The 19478-nt window shown below is 43.4% G+C and overlaps 1 protein-coding gene and 1 pseudogene across 3 annotated transcripts in view; both read left to right on the forward strand.

Annotated features, from left to right (window-relative positions):
• Positions 1-19478, forward strand: part of DDX60 (DExD/H-box helicase 60) — a 422428-nt gene that overhangs the window by 247043 nt on the left and 155907 nt on the right. The window lies entirely within an intron of this gene.
• On the forward strand, positions 18790-18908 carry LOC134935490 (5S ribosomal RNA; annotated as a pseudogene).

Consider the following 19478-nt stretch of genomic DNA (forward strand, 5'->3'; position numbering starts at 1 on the left):
TCAGGCCTTGGCAGCCTGGGCGGTGAGAAACGTGTTTCCGTTATCCACCGTTAATTCACAGGCAACTACAGACTTGATTGAGGTACTGTGTCCCCGGTACCAAATACCATCTAGGTTCCATTTCTCTAGGCAGGCGATACCGAAAATGTACACAGACCTCAGAAAAAGAGTCACTAGTGTCCTAAAAAATGCAGTTGTACCCAATGTCCACTTAACCACGGACATGTGGACAAGTGGAGCAGGGCAGACTCAGGACTATATGACTGTGACAGCCCACTGGGTAGATGTATTGCCTCCCGCAGCAAGAACAGCAGCGGCGGCACCAGTAGCAGCATCTCGCAAACGCCAACTCGTTCCTAGGCAGGCTACGCTTTGTATCACCGCTTTCCAGAAGAGGCACACAGCTGACAACCTCTTACAGAAACTGAGGAACATCATCGCCGAATGGCTTACCCCAATTGGACTCTCCTGGGGATTTGTGACATCGGACAACGCCAGCAATATTGTGCGTGCATTACATCTGGGCAAATTCCAGCACGTCCCATGTTTTGCACATACATTGAATTTGGTGGTGCAGAATTATTTAAAAAACGACAGGGGCGTGCAAGAGATGCTGTCGGTGGCCCAAAGAATTGCAGGCCACTTTCGGCATTCAGCCACCGCGTGCCGAAGACTGGAGCACCAGCAAACAGTCCTGAACCTGCCCTGCCATCATCTGAAGCAAGAGGTGGTAACGAGGTGGAATTCAACCCTCTATATGCTTCAGAGGATGGAGGAGCAGCAAAAGGCCATTCAAGCCTGTACATCTGCCTACGATATAGGCAAAGAAGGGGGAATGCACCTGACTCAAGCGCAGTGGAGAATGATTTCAACGTTGTGCAAGGTTCTGCAACCCTTTGAACTTGCCACACGTGAAGTCAGTTCAGACACTGCCAGCCTGAGTCAGGTCATTCCCCTCATCAGGCTTTTGCAGAAGAAGCTGGAGACATTGAAGGAGGAGCTAAAACAGAGCGATTCCGCTAGGCATGTGGGACTTGTGGATGGAGCCCTTAATTCGCTTAACCAGGATTCACGGGTGGTCAATCTGTTGAAATCAGAGCACTACATTTTGGCCACCGTGCTCGATCCTAGATTTAAAACCTACGTTGGATCTCTCTTTCCGGCAGACACAAGTCTGCAGAGGTTCAAAGACCTGCTAGTGAGAAAATTGTCAAGTCAAGCGGAACGTGACCCGTCAACAGCTCCTCCTTCACATTCTCCCGCAACTGGGGGAGCGAGGAAAAGGCTAAGCATTCCGAGCCCACCTGGCGATGATGCAGGGCAGTCTGGAGCGAGTGCTGACATCTGGTCTGGACTGAAGGACCTGCCAACGATTACTGACATGTCGTCTACTGTCACTGCATATGATTCTCTCACCATTGAAAGAATGTTGGAGGATTATATGAGTGACCGCATCCAAGTAGGCACGTCAGACAGTCCGTACGTATACTGGCAGGAAAAAGAGGCAATTTGGAGGCCCTTGCAGAAACTGGCTTTATTTTACCTAAGTTGCCCACCCTCCAGTGTGTACTCCGAAAGAGTGTTTAGTGCAGCCACTCAACTTGTCAGCAATCAGCGTACGAGGTTACTTCCAGAAAATGTGGAGAAGATGATGTTCATCAAAATGAATTATAATCAATTCCTCCGTGGAGACATTCACCAGCAATTGCCTCCAGAAAGTACACAGGGACCTGAGATGTGGATTCCAGTGGGGACGAATTAATAATCTGTGAGGAGGGGGATGTACACAGTGAAAGGGGTGAGGAATCGGACGATGAGGAGGAGGTGGACATCTTGCCTCTGTAGAGCCAGTTTGTGCAAGGAGAGATTGATTGCTTCTTTTTTGGTTGGGGCCCAAACCAACCAGTCATTTCAGTCACAGTTGTGTGGCAGACCCTGTCGCTGAAATGATGGGTTTGTTAAAGTGTGCATGTCCTGTTTATACAACATAAGGGTGGGTGGGAGGGCCCAAGGACAATTCCATCTTGCACCTCTTTTTTCTTTCATTTTTCTTTGCATCATGTGCTGTTTGGGGACTATTTTTTTGAAGTGCCATCCTGCCTGACACTGCAGTGCCACTCCTAGATGGGCCAGGTGTTTGTGTCGGCCACTTGTGTCGCTTAGCTTAGCCATCCAGCGACCTTGGTGCACCTCTTTTTTTCTTTGCATCATGTGCTGTTTGGGGACTATTTTTTTGAAGTGCCATCCTGTCTGACACTGCAGTGCCACTCCTAGATGGGCCAGGTGTTTGTGTCGGCCACTTGGGTCGCTTAGCTTAGTCATCCAGCGACCTCGTGCAAATTTTAGGACTAAAAATAATATTGTGAGGTGTTCAGAATAGACTAAAAATGAGTGGAAATTATGGTTATTGAGGTTAATAATACTATGGGATCAAAATGACCCCCCAAATTCTATGATTTAAGCTGTTTTTGAGGGTTTTTTGTAAAAAAACACCCGAATCCAAAACACACCCGAATCCGACAAAAAAATTTCAGGGAGGTTTTGCCAAAACGCGTCCGAATCCAAAACACGGCCGCGGAACCAAATACAAAACCAAAACACAAAACCCGAAAAACGTCCGGTGCACATCACTAGTCAAAAACAGAAGAAAAGATTTTGTTTAACATTAATTTTGATAGGGAAAAATGTTTTTGCTTTTAGGTTTATTTTAAATAATATTACAGCAGGTAAAATCGTCCTTCTCTTGTACAAATAAAATTAGCAAGAAACGAACCTTAAAAAAAACCTCACAAAATTATATAACATATGCACAAACAATGAAGAAAGCACCCATCAGCTTCAGAGGTCAATCAACCAATCAATAGCTAGTGCTAGAAACTCTCATGATCCTTAATGTATATTTGCACCAGCTCCCTGGCACCCGCAAGTGATAGGGCTACTGACAGGTGTATCTGCATATCTGTGTGAGTCTTCCTTAATCACAACTATGCAAACACATCATCTTTGAAGAAGAATAAGAGGGGAGACAGGACATCTCTGAACTACTGAGCCCCATCAAATTCACCCGATTGGAGGAAAATTCTGTGCATGCCAGTGAAGAAATGACGAAGCTGGAGGAGACTGTTTCCTCTAGCAACCAGAGGAGTGTTCCCTCCAGCACAGATGGGATAAAAAAAGCAAGGTACCTAGTCAGATTGTGGTGGTAGGGGATTCTATTATCAGGAAGACAGATAGGGCAATCTGCTACTGGGACTGTGATCGCTGTACAGTCTGTTGTCTCCTGGGTGCTCGGGTATGACACATTGCGGACTGGGTAGAAAGATTGTTGGGAGGTGCTGGGAATGACCCGGTGGTCTTGGTGCATGTTGGCACCAACAACAAAGTTAGTGGTAGGTGGGATGTCCTCAAGAAAGATTATAGGGACTTAGACCAGAAACTTAAGGCAAGGACATCTAAAGTAATATTCTTTGAAATATTACCTGTGCCATGCGCTAGCCCAGGGAGGCAGAGGGAGATTGGAGAGGTAAATGTTTGGCTTAGCGACTGGTGTAGGAAAGAGGGGTTTGTGTTTCTGGAACACTGGGCGGACTTCTCAGTCAGACGCCATCTTTTTTAATTTTTGTGAAAATTAGATCAAACAAATGCAAAGAAAATATCAAAGCAATTAGATATGCAAAATCATGAGTAAATGCATATATAAACGGTGCAGACAGGAAGACATATAAGGCAAATCAGATGAAATAATGAGGTCAAGAAGAAAACAATCCCATGAAATATGAGCTATATCAAAGCTGAGAAAGAAGGAAAAGGAAAAACAAAGAAGACGGATAAGAGAGAAAAAAGGATAGGAGGTAGTGAGATGGAAAAAAGTATGAATACTGTACGTCAATGTCTGCAAAACCCACGTAAGGGCATAGAGAAAACTACAGGGTAGTCAATGGAGCTTCGGCCTGAAAGTGACTAGTCCATGGAGACCAGACTTTAATAACTGTTAGAGGAGTGTCATGTAGAATAGAACTAATCTTTTCAACCTTATATGTATGCCAGATTGCATTAATCGTGGCTGTTAATTAGGATGATGAAGGTTGTTTCCATTGAGCAGCAAAATGGCATTTAGCTGCACTGAGAATATGATTTATTCATTTTTGAGTCAAGGGTAGGGTATAGGGAAAAGGCCTAAACAGTAAGGAGTAGAGTGGGGAGGAAGGCATATGAACACCAGTAACAATAACTATCAAATCATGAATCTCCCGCCAGAAAGAACGGACAAGGGGGAAGGACCACCAAACAGAAAGACTCCTTTTTGACCACAGTGCCTCCATCACAAATCAGACATCGGGGGTAATTCTGAGTTGATCGCAACAGGAACTTTGTTAGCAGTTGGGCAAAACCATGTGCACTGCAGGGGAGGCAGATATAACATGTGCAGAGAGAGAGAGATTTAGGTGTGGTGAGTTCAATCTGCAATCTAAATTGCAGTGTAAAAATAAAACAGTATTTACTCTGCACAGAAACAAAATAACCCACCCAAATCTAACTCTCTCTGCAAATGTTATATCTGGGCCCCCTGCAGTGCACATGGTTTTGTCCAACTGCTAAAAAATGTCCTGCTGCAATCAACTTGGAATTACCCCCATTGTAGTGTAGATAGCATGAAGCCTGGCAGGGACCACATACCAGCGAAAATATATTTTATACGCATTATCTTTGATATGAGAAGAAATGGAGCATTTTGCAATCGCCAGCCTAATTTTTGCCCAGTCAGTAGGATCTAGAAATTCGCATGTGTCCCTCTCCCAAGATAATTCATGGGTGTCTTTCAGGGGTTGTTGGAAGGATAAGAGTATTTGATATATGATAGAGATTAATTTTTTTAGTAATATGTGAGTGATGGCATAAGGATTCTATATGGGAGCAAGAAGGGGAGGGGATCGGACATGAAAGAGAAGTATAGAAATTACGAATCTGCAGAAATTGATAAAAGAAACTATGAGGGAATGAAAAACGAGATTGGAGAGAGGTGAAATCAGGAAAAGAATTTAAAGGGGCAATATCAAGTGGAAAGAGAATATTGTTTCTGGTCAGACGATGGTAGGCCCTATGGTCTAGACTGAAAGTAAAAGCGAGATTATCCCAAAGAGGGGTCAACAAGGGGTGAAAAGAGTGTAAATGATAGAATTTGACGCAGACATCCCACGTATGGAGGGTATGACGAATAGAGGGAAGGAGTGAAGAAGAGGCAATAGACAATAAAGTACTGAGAGAGTAATAAGATATGCAGTCAGCTTCTATAGATGTCCACACTCTTTGCAAGGGCGGGGCATGCCATAGAATGCAAGGTGCCAAATGGACAGCACAGTAATATTTGAGAAGATTTGGGAGGTCTCATTTAATGGAGGTGAACAATCTGGGAAAATTAGCAGAATAAAGGTCAGAGTGTGATCTAGTAAGATATATACCTAAATACGTTAGTTTGTGATCCTGCCATCGAAGTGGAAATGTATCTCGTAGGGCAATAAGTTCAGGGGTGTCAATATTAATATCTAATGCTTCAGATTTAGGAGTAGTCACCTTATAATTGAAGAATCGACTATAAAGACCTATTTCTGAGAGGACAGTAGAAAGAGAGTGAGAAGGCTTAGTTACGGTCAGGATGACATCATCAGCATAAAGGGTGATTTTATGGTCTACGAGGCCAACTCTAATACCAGTAATGTGCTTATTAAGATGGATCCTAGTGGCTACGGGTTCCATGACTATAACAAGGGTGAAAGGGGACAACCCTGTCTGGTGCCGTTGGCGATATGAAAAGGTTTGGACATAAGGCCATTAACTAAGACAGAAGCCGAAGGATTGTAATACAAAGAGAGAATACCAGCAAGAAAATCCCCATAGAAAGAAGGCTTTGCCACATGAAAGACCAAGCCACTCTGTCGAAAGCCTTCTTGGCATCAAGAGCCACCACCAGGGCTGCTCATATTAGCGCCTGGTATTATCGGATGCTTGCCGATTTGGAATGAAGCCAACCTGGTCAGGGTGAATTAGATCAGACAAGAGAGGAGCGAGATGATTGGCCAAAATTTGACCAAACAGCTTTAGATCTGTGTTTAGTAGAAAATTAGGTCTACAGTTACCCATCTCTGTCAGATCTCTATCAGGGTTAGGAATGACAATAATATTGGCCAGGGTAGTGGTCGAGCGAGGCTCCCTGTAAAAGTGAATTAAAAAGAAGCGTAAGCATAGGCAATAAAGAGGCAGAACCTTTTTTTTTTTATAGTAGTGGCCTGTGAAGCTGTTCACACGAGGTGCTGCAGAACGACGTAAAGATTTGATAGCAGCTTGTACTTCGTTGTCAGTAATCGGAGAATTAAGAGCAGAAGCATGAGACGAGGAGATTTTCGGGAGGCAACATGAATCTAGGTATTGTTGAAGTTCATTATGATCAGTAAGAGAGAAAGGCTGAACTAATATCCACTACAACGCTGGGTTTAAGGAGCAAAGCATCGTTAAGATGCCAGTGACGCGTAGAAGACTTCGGGTGTATTGTAGCGATATCCAGTTTCACAGCTAGATGATCTGACCACGGGACGGGATATTTTGAGCCCCGCGGAGGTTTTGAGAGGTCATTCGTTCTACAAAGAGATAATCGATGCGTGTATGGAGATCATGAGGTGGAGAATAATGTGTATAGCCCCTAGCTGAGGGATATAGTACCCGCCAGGCACCATATGGATCATAGAGAGATAATTGGGAAATTATACATTTCGCAAGCTTGGTGTGTGTGGGGAGAGCGAAATTCGTATGAGACTTACTGTATCTAGGGAAGGCTGTAAGGTAGCATTAACGTCACCTCCAACTATGGTAAGGCAACAGGGAAGTTGTGCAGGATGGGCAAAAAAGGCAGAATAAAGTGGGCTTTGCTGCATGTTAGGAGCATAAACTGAGAACAGTACAATTGGAGATTGATTGTAACAGACCATTAGAATAATAAATCTTCCCTTATCAGAAATAGTTTTATCTATTATAATTGGAAGGTCATGGTGCAATAGGATGCTGTACCACGCCGTTTGGAAGACATATAGGAATAGTAGACATTTGGGTAAGCTTTGCAAGAGAGGGAGGGATGGGGGGATTTAAAGTGAGTTTCTTGTAGCATAATAATATCGGGATTATGTCTGGTAAAGTATTGAATAGCCATGGCACGTTTTGTAGTTGAATTGAGACCGTTGACGTTAAGTGAGCTCACTTTCAGAGTCATGGGGGATCATAAATCAAGGGCAAAGAAGAGAAGGGAATGCAGACATTGACCACATCAAGAAAGAAGAAAAAAAGAGAAGAAAAGAGACAGAGAAGGGGATAGAGGAAGCAAGAAAACAAGGTGAGGACGAGAGGAACCCCCCTGAGGAATAGGAGGAGCTCAAAGGAGAAAGGGTAAAGGACAAAATGGCCTACCCGATATTGGGAAGTGTGGACAAGGGTGATAACGAAAAAAATAAGTAGTTACACCCATCTAGATAAACCTGAGGGGGCAAGTGGTATACTAAATAAAGTTGAGGCACAGGTACAGTATGAGGGAAAAAGAGATACCAACAGACATGATAGAATGAGAATCCAAATTAAAAAATAACAGTAAAGGTTGCACAGAAAAACCAGTAAAGATACACGAGAAATAACATTATCAATAAGATTATAATAGAATGTCTCATTGAAGGTACAGCACCAAACAATGAAATGGTAGTGTGACAACAAGTAACTTAAAGATCAATAGGGATTGAGTGGGACAACTCAAGGAGACATTGGCTCAACAGACATTGGATACTAAAAAACGGGTTCAGTATGGTATGCCGGCAGTTGGGCTCCTGGCGACCAGCATACCGGCGCCGGGAGCCCGACCGCTGGCTTACCGACAGTGTGGCGAGCGCAAATGAGCCCCTTGCGGGCTCACTGCGCTCACCACGCTACGGGCACAGTGGTGCGCTACGCGCTCCATGCTATTTTATTCTCCCTCCAGGGGGGTCGTGGACCCCCACGAGGGAGAATAAGTGTCGGTATGCCGGCTGTCGGGATTCCGGCACCGGTATATTGTGCGCCGGGATCCCGTCAGTCGGCATACTGAAAACCACCCCTAAAAAACACATATCGGTGCCACAGACAAGGCCACACTAATGACAATAAACATAGAATAAACCATAACTGTCAATGGGTTATGACAAATGAGTCAAGTAGATAATGAAGCAGAGAATGAATGCTTTTAAGCGACAGACCAGTCTTGAGTTGTAGCTGTCGTGCCACTCCACTGAGAGGCTGCCGCCTGTCACAGGAACTCAGGAAGATCGACGATAAAACCAAACTTCTTCAGCAGTTCATAGCCTTGGAGAGGCATTTTAACAACATGTGAGATCCCAACCTTAGTAACAACAAACTGGAACGGAAAACCCCATCTGTATTTGATAGAATGATTCCTCAGGGCTTTGGAAAAGTTCACAATGTCTCGCCTCTTCCGAAGTGTTGATTGAGAAGTCCTGAAACAGCTAAAGTTGGAATCCTGCATAAGCGATTGTCGAAGTGCCTCTGACTGCGGTCCTAATTTGTTCCTTTGATCGAAAAGAATGGAATCAGAGGATGACATCACGCGGTGGCTATGAAGGAGGAGGTTTGGCACGGAGGGCTCGGTGAGCCCGTTCTAGAAGGAGAGAAACTTGGAGATATCAGAACTAGATGGAGAAAGAGGCCTTCCAAATATGCGGGAAGAGCATTGGCAGTCACCGATTCAGGGATATTACGGACATGCAGATTGTTCCATCTGTTTCCGTTCTCTAGATCTTCAAGGTGGTCTTTATAGGCCTCCATCTCGAATTTCATGTCGGTAAGTTCCTGCTCTACTACCGTTTGGTACTGACAAACTTCATCCATTTTGTGCTCAAGGATGTCAGTATGGGAACCCAGGCCAGCCAACTCGGACCTAAAGTCAGTGAGGATGGTTCTCATCTCCGATTGAATGGTTTTAGTCACAATAGCTACTATATCAGCGGGAGAGAGTGTCACATCAGACATAGTGGTGTCCTCAGAGTCAGAAACTTGTTACGATGTGGATTGGCATTTAGCAAGGGAGCCTGTCTTCTCCCAAGCATGTAGAATATTCGGTATAGCGGCCGCGGAAGCTTTGCGGGTTTTTTGAGACTTAATGAGTGAGAGCAGTAGGAACGTATACAAGGGTAAAAAAAAAAACTGAGCAGGCGACAGCACTGTAATAGGAAGAGAGACTCTACATCACATGAGAAAAAATAAAAACCTCTCAAGCCCCCATTAGATTGGCAGGTTAAATCATACTTTGTTGCAGCAGTAATGTGATAAGGAAGGGGCTAGAATGTAATGAGTGCAACACATGAGATACTCCACAATGACAAAGTAAGGCAACCTGGGGTTGACAGAGAGAAGGTAATGGCTGCGCCTGCACAGGTCACCACCGACTCCGTCTATCCAGGAGGCCCCACAGAGATGCAGGTGAATCCCTCAGTAAGGACAATGTAATAAAAATAAAAATATGGGGTGCAATAGAAAAAAGGAAAAAATCGGGCAAAGGCTCCCAGCTATGATAGGCAGTGAGCAGCAAGGGAAAGGAACATGTATAAAGTCACTGTTATGGCACTGGGGATGATCAAGATAGGGTAGATCCCAGCAGCCAGGCTGTAATGGAGTTCAATAAGAGAACAGTACTTTGCCCGGGAGTGGCCCATTATGTGAGATGTAGCTTGTCAGGGAGAATGGGACCACAGCAAGCAGGGGGCTAAAGAGCACATCTAACCGGGATGTAGGTGTAAGTAAAGTTGAGGGTAGCTTACCCCATGATGGAGCTCCCAGCATGTCTGCACAATAGGGGCAGGCAGGGAAAACAGCACTCTGTCTCACAGCGGGGAGTGTTAGACGTCCGGTCCCTCTAAGCCTCCCACTCGGCACAGCCTCAGTACATGGCGTTGGTCAGCGGTGGCAGCGACACAGAAAGGAGTGGTGGCCGCGGTGGCCGGCGACGGAAGTGTATCGCTCCGGGCAGCTTCTGAAGCTCCTAACCATGGCTCTAGCACAGGAAGGCAGGCCACAACCCTCAGGAACGGACCCTGTCATTCCCCAGCTCCACAAACTGACCTCCCGGAAGCAGGTATAGCAGTGTACAATGGTGCAGACAGGGAAGGTGTCAGTGCTCCACTGAGATCACCCTAGGGATGTTAGTAGGGAATCAGGTCAGAGAGTTCAGCACAGACACCACCGTTCTTCTAGCCCACCAAGACATCTTTTTGTCGTGATGGATTTCACCAGAATAAGGAGGGGGGAGCAGTGCTGGGGGGAAGGATGGTTAGAAGACTGGAGGAGATTTTAAACTAGGTGCCTGGGGGGAGGGTTTAGCTAGGAAATATGGGTCAAGCAGTGAGAATAGTAAGGATGGAGGTAGTGAGATGAATGTGGGTGGAGAAGGGGGGAGGGAAAGAGCAGCCGGCAAGGGTATTACCAAAATACTAACGATGAATATGGATCACCAATAATGCATATAGAAAATGATGTTCCTAGCATAAGGGGCAACACTTATCTTAATTGTATGTATGTAAACGCTAGAAGCCTTACAGGGAAAAAGGGGGAACTAGAAGTCCTAACAGCAAACAAACCGTATGATATTATAGGTATTACTGAAACTTGGTAGGATGAATCTCATGATTGGACAGTTAATCTGGAGGGTTATACGCTGTTCAGGAGAGACAGATTAAATAAACGGGGTGGAGGGGTATGTCTTTATGTAAAGCTGTTTTTAAAACCTGATATACGGGAAGACATTCGCGAGGGGACTGTAAATACTGTGGAGACTTTATGGGTAGAAATTGCTTTTGGGGAAAGGGAACAAAAAAGCTACTAAAAGGGATATGCTACAAGCCGCCTGATATTAATGTGTCTGATGCGTAATTGTTACTGAAGCAAATTGGAAAAGCGACAGGATTAGTAGACGTAATAGTGATGGGAGATTTTAACTATCTGGAGATTAATTGGACAAATGTTTCATGTGATACTTCCAGGGGTAGTGGGTTTTTAAACACAATAAATGTTCACTACTTATTTCAACTAATCGAGGAACCAACTAGGCACAATGCAATCTTAGACCTGGTATTAACAAACAATGGGGAAATTATATCAAATATTATAGTAGGGGAGCCCATGGGAAACAGCGACCACAATATGGTCACTTTCAATATCAGTTTTCACAACTAGTCTCAACTAGGACTCTAAACTTTAGCAAAGCCAACTTTGCTATAATGAGGGAAGCTTTAAGGGACATTGAATGGGACATTTTGTTTCTAGGCAAGAATACTACAGAGAAATGGGAGGTATTAAAAGCATTGCTCGCTCGTAAATTAATTCCCATGGGCAGCAAACAAAGGAGTAATAATTCCAATCCAATGTGGTTTAATAAAAAGATTAAGGAATTAATGGCCAAAAAGAGGCGAGCATTCAAAAAGTATAAAACATACAGAAAGGCAGAGTCATTCCAGTACTATAAGGATTGCAACAAAATATGCAAAAAAGAAATCAAAGTGTCTAAAATAGAAACAAAAAAGCTAATAGCAAAGAAAAGTAAATCAAACCCCAAAAGGTTTTTGAATACATCTATAGCAAAAGATTTTTAATAGGCAACATGAGTGTCCTAATCAAAGACGATAATGACATAGTGGGAAAATTAAATTAGTTTTTCTCATCTGTATGCACAAGAGAGGACCAGATGGAGGGATTAATGCATAACCTCAGCAATGATAATGTCCCACTGCTAAATGCTCATTTAAGTGAGGAAGTAGTCTGTGACCGATTACAAAAAATTAGGATTAATAAGTCACCTGGTCCCGAAAGAATTCACCCAAGGGTTCTCATGGAGCTACACTCCGAACTAGCAAGACCTCTATATTTGTTGTTCACTGACTCACTTGCATCAGGCATGGTTCCCAAAGACTGTTTTGGATTCGAACGCGTTTAGGCAAAACCTCCCTGAAAATTTTTTGTCGGATTCGGGTGTGTTTTGGATTCAGGTGTTTTTTTTTCAAAAACCCCTCAAAAACAGCTTAAATCATAGAATTTGGGGGTCATTTTGATACTATAGTATTATTAACCTCAATAACCACAATTTCCACTCATTTCAAGTCTATTCTGAACACCTCACACCTCACAATACTATTTTTAGTCCTAAAATTTGCACCGAGGTCACCGGATGACTAAGCAAAGCGACCCAAGAGGGCGGCACAAACACCTGGCCCATCTAGGAGTGGCACTGCAGTGTCAGACAGGATGGCACTTAAAAAAATTGGCACCAAACAGCACATGATGCAAAGAAAAGAGAAAAAGAGGTGCACTGTGGTCGCTGGACGGCTAAGCTAAGTGACACAAACACCTCAATATCACAGGAATTATTCGTTCTAATCAATGGTATTATTGGTCCAAATCACTGGAAGAAAATGACAAAATCACTGGAATTATTCTTTCTAATCAATGGTATTATTGGTCCAAATCACTGGAAGAAAATGACAAAATCACTGTAATTATTCGTTCTAATCAATGGTATTATTGGTCCAAATCACTGGAAGAAAATGACAAAATCACTGAAATTATTCGTTCTAATCAATGGTATTATTGGTCCAAATCACTGGAAGAAAATGACAAAATCACTGTAATTATTCGTTCTAATCAATGGTATTATTGGTCCAAATCACTGGAAGAAAATGACAAAATTACTGAATTTATTCGTTCTAATCAATGGTATTATTGGTCCAAATCACTGGAAGAAAATGACAAAATCACTGGAATTATTCGTAAACATTTGTAGAAAGTCGCTACTTTCTGATTACAGAAATGCTCAGATATTCCTGCGAATCCACAATCCCTTCCCAGAGGAAAAATAAATTTAGAAACCATTGTCTGAGAACGTTTGTTCTCTTTCCCTTACAAAGGAACAAACCACTTTCCAAGAAGACTGACGTTTTTGGGATTATGGAGACATAATGTTTTTGAATATAAATCCTAAAGCAGGTGGTGTATTAGAGCAAAAGAGTGCAAGAGACCAGCCATGCAGTTTTAAATATTATGACAAAATGTTACTGTATTTCATAAGCACTCATTCCTAACTCTGCTAAGTACTGTTTGGTATACTGTATCTGGCTTCCATGAGGTAGTTGTCCATTATTTCAGCTTCCATTGACCTTTTTGAAAGCGGTAGAAGTTATCAATTCTTTTTTTTTTTCCCCTATTTTTAATTTTCTCCTGCATAGCCCAGTAAAATGTTGCAATGTTAAGTATTGACTTGTGCCTTCTGGGGGTCCACTTCTTCACCAAACCCAGCCAAATCTCATCCAAACCCTCTGTTCCACATTCTCTATGTACCCCATCTGTGTCACCCATGTCTGTCTACCCCTCCCCTTCTGATTGTAAGCTCTCACGAGCAGGGCCCTCTTCCCTCATGTGCTTATCCTTTGTCTTTCTTTAATAATCTTCAACTGTACCACATCCAGCAGTCTTCTGCCACCTGATACTTATTCCAGTATCATCTGCTGATGTAACTATGTGTATTTACCCTGTACTTGTCCTATATTGTCATCAACTGTAAGTTGCTGTTTTCCTGTTTGATTATTTATGCACTCTGTAATTGGGCGCTGCAGAACCCTTGTGGCGCCATATAAATAAAGGATGATAATAATAATAATATAGGGTGTATAATCCCCAGGTGTATCTCACACATCACACAGTACAGTATATAGGGTGTATAATCCCCAGGTGTATCTCACACATCACTCAGTGCAGATTACAGAATGTATAATCACCAGGTGTATAACATAAGTCGCACAGTACAGTATACATACTGGTCACAACAATGCAGCAGATATTGAGCACTGATCAGGATACTAGAAGTGACACAGAGCTGCAAGATAGAGCAATGGCCTACTGTACTGTACTGTACTATATATGTATACTGCTGGTCACCAAAATGCTGCACTGTCCTACTATATACTGCTCACAATAATGCAGCACAGATAAGGAATGGATACTGCAGTGACACAGAGCTGCAAGGTACAGCAATGGCCTACTGTACACAACTATATACTGTTGGGTCACCAAAATGCTGCACTGTAATACTATATATACTGCTCACAAAAATGCTGCACAGATATGGAATGGATACTTGCAGTGACACAGAGCTGCAAGATACAGCAAGGGCCTACTGTACTGTACTACTATAAGTATAATTATATACTGGTGGTCCCCAGTCCCCACAATAAAGCACACTGAGCACAGATATTTGCAACACACTGAGCACAGATATTTGCAGCACACTGAGCACAGATTACGGAGCTTTTCAGGGAGAGAATGTAGCCACGTCCTCTCCGTTCAATCTCCAATGCACGAGTGAAAATGGCAGCGATGCGCGGCTCTTTATATAGAGTACGAATCTCGAGAGAATCCGACAGCGGGATGATGACATTCGGGCGCGTTCGGGTTAACCAAGCAATGCGGGAAGATCCGAGGCTTCCTCGGACCCGTGTAAAATGGGTGAAGTTCGGGGGGTTTCGGATCTCGGAAAACCGAACCCACTCTTCGCTAGTGTAAACCTGGAGAAAGCATAAGGAAGTGATAAACCAGTGATAAAGCAGTGTTAAGTGCAAGGTGATAACGCACCAGCCAGTCAGCTCCCAACTGTTCATTTACATATGGGAGCTGATTGGCTGGAGTGTTTATCACCTTGCATTTATCACTGGTTTATCACTTCCTTATGTCTTCTCCAGGTTAATACATATGCCCCTGTGTTACGTTATAAATTCGGAGGGAGATGCTGAGTTTCTTCAGAACGACTTATTTAAACTGGAAACATGGGCAGCAAAATGGAGATGAGGTTTAATATAGACAAATGTAAGGTAATTCACTTTGGTAGCAAGAACAATAATACTACCTACATACTAAATGGGAAAAACTAGGGGGTTCTGTACTGGAAAAAGATTTAGGTGTTCACATAGATAACAAACTTAGCAGTAGTACCCAAAGTAGGAATGCAGCAAATAAGGCAAACAAGGTATTAGCATGCATAAAGCGGGGAATTGATTCAAGGGATGATAGTGTTATACTCCCATTATATGAATCACTAATAAGGCCACAACTTGAATACTGTGCACAATTATGGGCACCATACTGCAAAAAGGATATCCTGGAACTAGAAAAGGTTCAGAGACGTGCAACCAAATTGATTAAGAGGCTGGATACGCTCGAATATGAGGAAAGGCTTGGTAGGCTAGGCTTGTTTACACAGGAAAAAAGGAGATTAAGAGGGGACATGATTAACATTTACAAATATATAAGGGGACAATGCACAGAGCTAGCAGGGGATTTGTTTTTGGAAAGATCAATATAAAGACACATGGACACCTGCTTAGGTTAGTGGAGAGGAGATTTTGCACCCAGAGATGGAATGGTTTCTTCACAGTAAGGAAAATACTGTCATACTCCGGAGTCTTACCTCCAGAGTTTGGCCTCGAGGTTACCCGTCCCGGTGGATGGTGGGTTCATGGTGACGGAGGCTGCAGCAGTGGGGGCCACCAGGCAGAGGATGCAGTGTCCAGGAGCCAGAGGCCGGGGCCCTGGCAATCAGGGTGCTGCAGTAGGGAGCTGCTGTGGGAGTCCTCTGGTATAGAGCTCGGCTGCTACAGTTCATTTGCCTGGTGCTCAGGGTGCTGGCTGGGCAGTGCAGGCATGTCCACAGTGTTGGGGGCTTCCATGTTGGAGACCAAAGTTGGACCAATGGTGTTCACTCTCCGTGTCCAGCCAATCCATGGCAGCATTCCCTTACAAAAGGGGGCTAGGTTAGAGTTATGGTGCCAGTGCTTCAAATTACTTTAACAGGTAAAGGTGCTTAGCTCTGAGCTCCCAGGTTACTCCAGGTATCCGGTTCTCGTCTGCTATTGTCCAGTGGTTACCTCTTCGCTGCAGCTGCCCATTGCCAACAGCCTGTCTCCGCTCACGGAGCAACCTCGGGGTCCCTGACCGTAGAGGGGACCTGGAAAGTGTTCAGTATTCTTTAGCCTCGTCTTACAGTCACAGCCACAGTCCTCAGGTCTTCATTCAGTATTCTTCAGCCTCATCTTAAAGTCACAGCCTCAGTCTTCAATTCTTCATTCAGTATTCTTCAGCCTCATCTTTCAATTATTAACTTCATTCTTCAGCTCAGTCATTTGGGAAACCTCAGTCTCTGTGAATTATCATTACTTCATTAAATTTTACTTTTTACCATAGTCTTCCTTGAGCTCTTCATTTCATGAGAAGGAACCATATTCAGCCCCCTCACCTTCCTCCTCCTCAGGCACCTGTCTCCCAAGTCCAACCTCAGTTGCCGTACCCTAAATATCCATCTAGTGTGACCGTAAGCACTGGCCCAATGGATCTAGAGAGTGAGCAGGCTACTGGAGGCGATGCCACTGCTGATATTCTGTCCCATTTAAGTAAACAGAAGGCTACGCAATCTGAAGATTGTACAATTTATGCAGAGTATGTCTGCTTGTCTGGATTCTCCCCATGCGGCTATTTCTTTTTCCCAGGTATCTGCTCCTGCTCCAACTCCTCCAGTACAGAGCACTCTGGTGTTTGGATTAGTTACCCGTCTACAGTTTTCCGCCATCTAACAAGTTCAACGGAAGTCCAAAGCATTGCCGAGGATTTCTCAATCAATGCGAAATCCAATTCGAGCTTCAGTCTGCCAACTTTCTGTCTGCTCAGACAAAGATTGCTTACATTATTTCCCTTCTAACAGGACAAGCACTTGAATGGGCTTCACCATTGGTAGGAGAGGGTGGATCCCATTCTTTTGAATTACCCGGAATTTGTGGCGAACTTCCGCAGGATCACTTTTATGAGCCGGGTCAGACTTCCTCTGCCTCCCTGGAGAGTCTGCGCCAGGGTACCTGCTCCGTCAGTCAGTACGTGATTCAATTTCGCACCCTCTCGTCCAAGCTGAACTGGAACAAGGAGGCTCTCATCGCTGCCTTTTGGAACTGCCTTTCTGATAAAATCAAAGATGACCTGGCCACTCAGGATGTTCCGGAAAAGCTCGACAAGTTAATCTCCCTTTGCAACAAGTTGGATCTCACTTATGGAGAGTGCTGTTTGGAACGGGCAAGGGTTAGAGTTCTCTATTCTGAAAACATTTCTTTCCCGGTAATTCCCAAAGCCTCTTATGAAAATAATCCTTTGATTCCCATGACTTCTAAAACACAATCCTCGTATTGACTGGTGTGCCATGGATGTGCTCTCTTGGGGAAAGTCCTGTTCCCAGAATTGTCTGTCCACTGTGAAACCACCGTCTATGCTTTATTCTTCTCATCTTCCAATTGCTTATCAAGCAATCCAAGACGTCTTCAGTAAGCCTGGGGCAGATGAGTTACCTCCTCATTGAAGCTGGGACTGTCCCATTGATCTAGTGCCTGTCAAAACTCCTCCCATAAACACCAAGCCTTGTCTGAGTACATCCGGGAGAACTTGGATAAAGAATTTATTCGGCCTTCCTCTTCACCAGCCGGGGCAGAGTTTTTTTTCATTAAAAAGAAGGACAGTGGTCTGCAGCTCTGTGTCGACTACTGGGGTCTAAATGAAATTACAGTTAAGAACAGATACCCCTTGCCACTGATCCCCAAGTTATTCGACCGAGTGAAGGGAGCTTCGGTCTTCACTAGATTAGATCTGTGTGGGGTCTATAATTTGATATGTATCTGGGCTGGAGACGACTGAAAGACCGCATTAAACACCCGCGACGGGCATTACGAATACCTGGTGTGTTGCTTTTTATGTGAAATTACATGTCTTCTATGTCTTAAAGCGACAGCATATGGTATCACTGTGATTCATTTAGTAATTCATTCTTTCTGGAAACAGTTATTTGCAACATTCACCTAAAGCAACATCTCACCAGACAAATTTCTGTCTTTGGTTTTGATACACACCTGTCCCTCTATCTGTGAAAAAAATATTTTCCACATTGGCTGCGTGTCCCTAGTAAAGTATTGGTTTTTTGACAATTTATGTGTTTTTTTCCATGCTTTGATGCTTTCATGTCTTTTGTGTCGAAAAGGGACAGCATATGGTAGTACTGTGATTTATTAAGTACCACTATATCAGCTAGATTAATTCTTTCCGTTTTTACTATTATTAGTATTACTTATTTCTTCCTGGTAAATGTCTTTCATGTAAATTATCTCGGGCTATTATTCATGCCTTTTCATGCTTTAGAGATAACACATGATAACCACCTATGAACATTGAAGTTATTTCATTCTTACAGTCTGGGTTCTCAATTGGTTATCTGATAACAATACTCTTCAGTATTTAATTATCTCCGGCTATTATCTATGCCTTTTCATGTTTCAGAGATAACACATGTTAACCGCCCATGAACATTGAGGTTTCTCATTTTTAGAGTCTGGGCTCTCAATTGGTTATCTGGTAATGATACTTTTCAGTATTTACCAGAGCATTAATACCAAGACTCAGTCCACTGTATGGTTCAGATGCTTATTTGCACCTTTGCCTATGTAAAATCCTTATCGTACTTGATTCAGATCTATTATTAATGCTACACACTGTCAGGGCAGACTAAGGTAAGTTGGATCACTATTCCCTCTAAACCTTGCCTGCCTTTCCTTCAAGTACTTTTTTTATCCCAACACAACTTCATTCAAGCACCTTTCTTTCCATGGGTAGATCTATACGCTCATGGTTGCCCACCAAATCATCTACAGTCATACCATGCTGGACATGCCCGATCTCGTCTGATCTTGGAAGCCAAGCAGCATTGGGCCTGGTCAATACCAGAAGGGGTGACCCTTTGGGAATACCGGGTACTGTAGTAACAAGGAACCTACCATACATACCTTCCGTTTATGTACCCAGGAATAATCAGTAACTCTCAATTCAAACATCAATCGCAGTACATGTGCCCATGCTCACTCGTCTAGAAAGAGTCCGTAGTTGGAAAAGCCGGGTCCCTTGTTTCTCTCCTATGAATGCACTTATGTATAATAATTCATAAGTTGATTTAGAAAACAAGGGATTTCAAACTTTCGCTTTGATGAACGTCTAATATCAATACTCACTTATAATACCGTGGGTGTGCAGATAAACCTCCTGCCACCCACCCCAGAAAAAGTGAGTAACATCTTTTTCACATTGTTATTTAATACTATTTTAAGTTATTGTTGTGGTTATATACAACAATGGAGGTCATTCCGAGTTGTTCGCTCATTGCCGATTTTCGCTATACTGCGATTAGTCGCTTACTGCGCATGCGCAAGGTTCGCAGAGCGCATGCGCTTCATTATTTTACACAAAAGTTAGGTATTTTACTCACGGCATAACAAAGCTTTTTCATCGTTCTGGTGATCGTAGTGTGATTGACAGGAAGTGGGTGTTTCTGGGCGGAA

Source organism: Pseudophryne corroboree, chromosome 1 (genome assembly GCF_028390025.1).
Source record: "Pseudophryne corroboree isolate aPseCor3 chromosome 1, aPseCor3.hap2, whole genome shotgun sequence".
In the NCBI taxonomy this organism is placed as follows: domain Eukaryota; kingdom Metazoa; phylum Chordata; class Amphibia; order Anura; family Myobatrachidae; genus Pseudophryne; species Pseudophryne corroboree.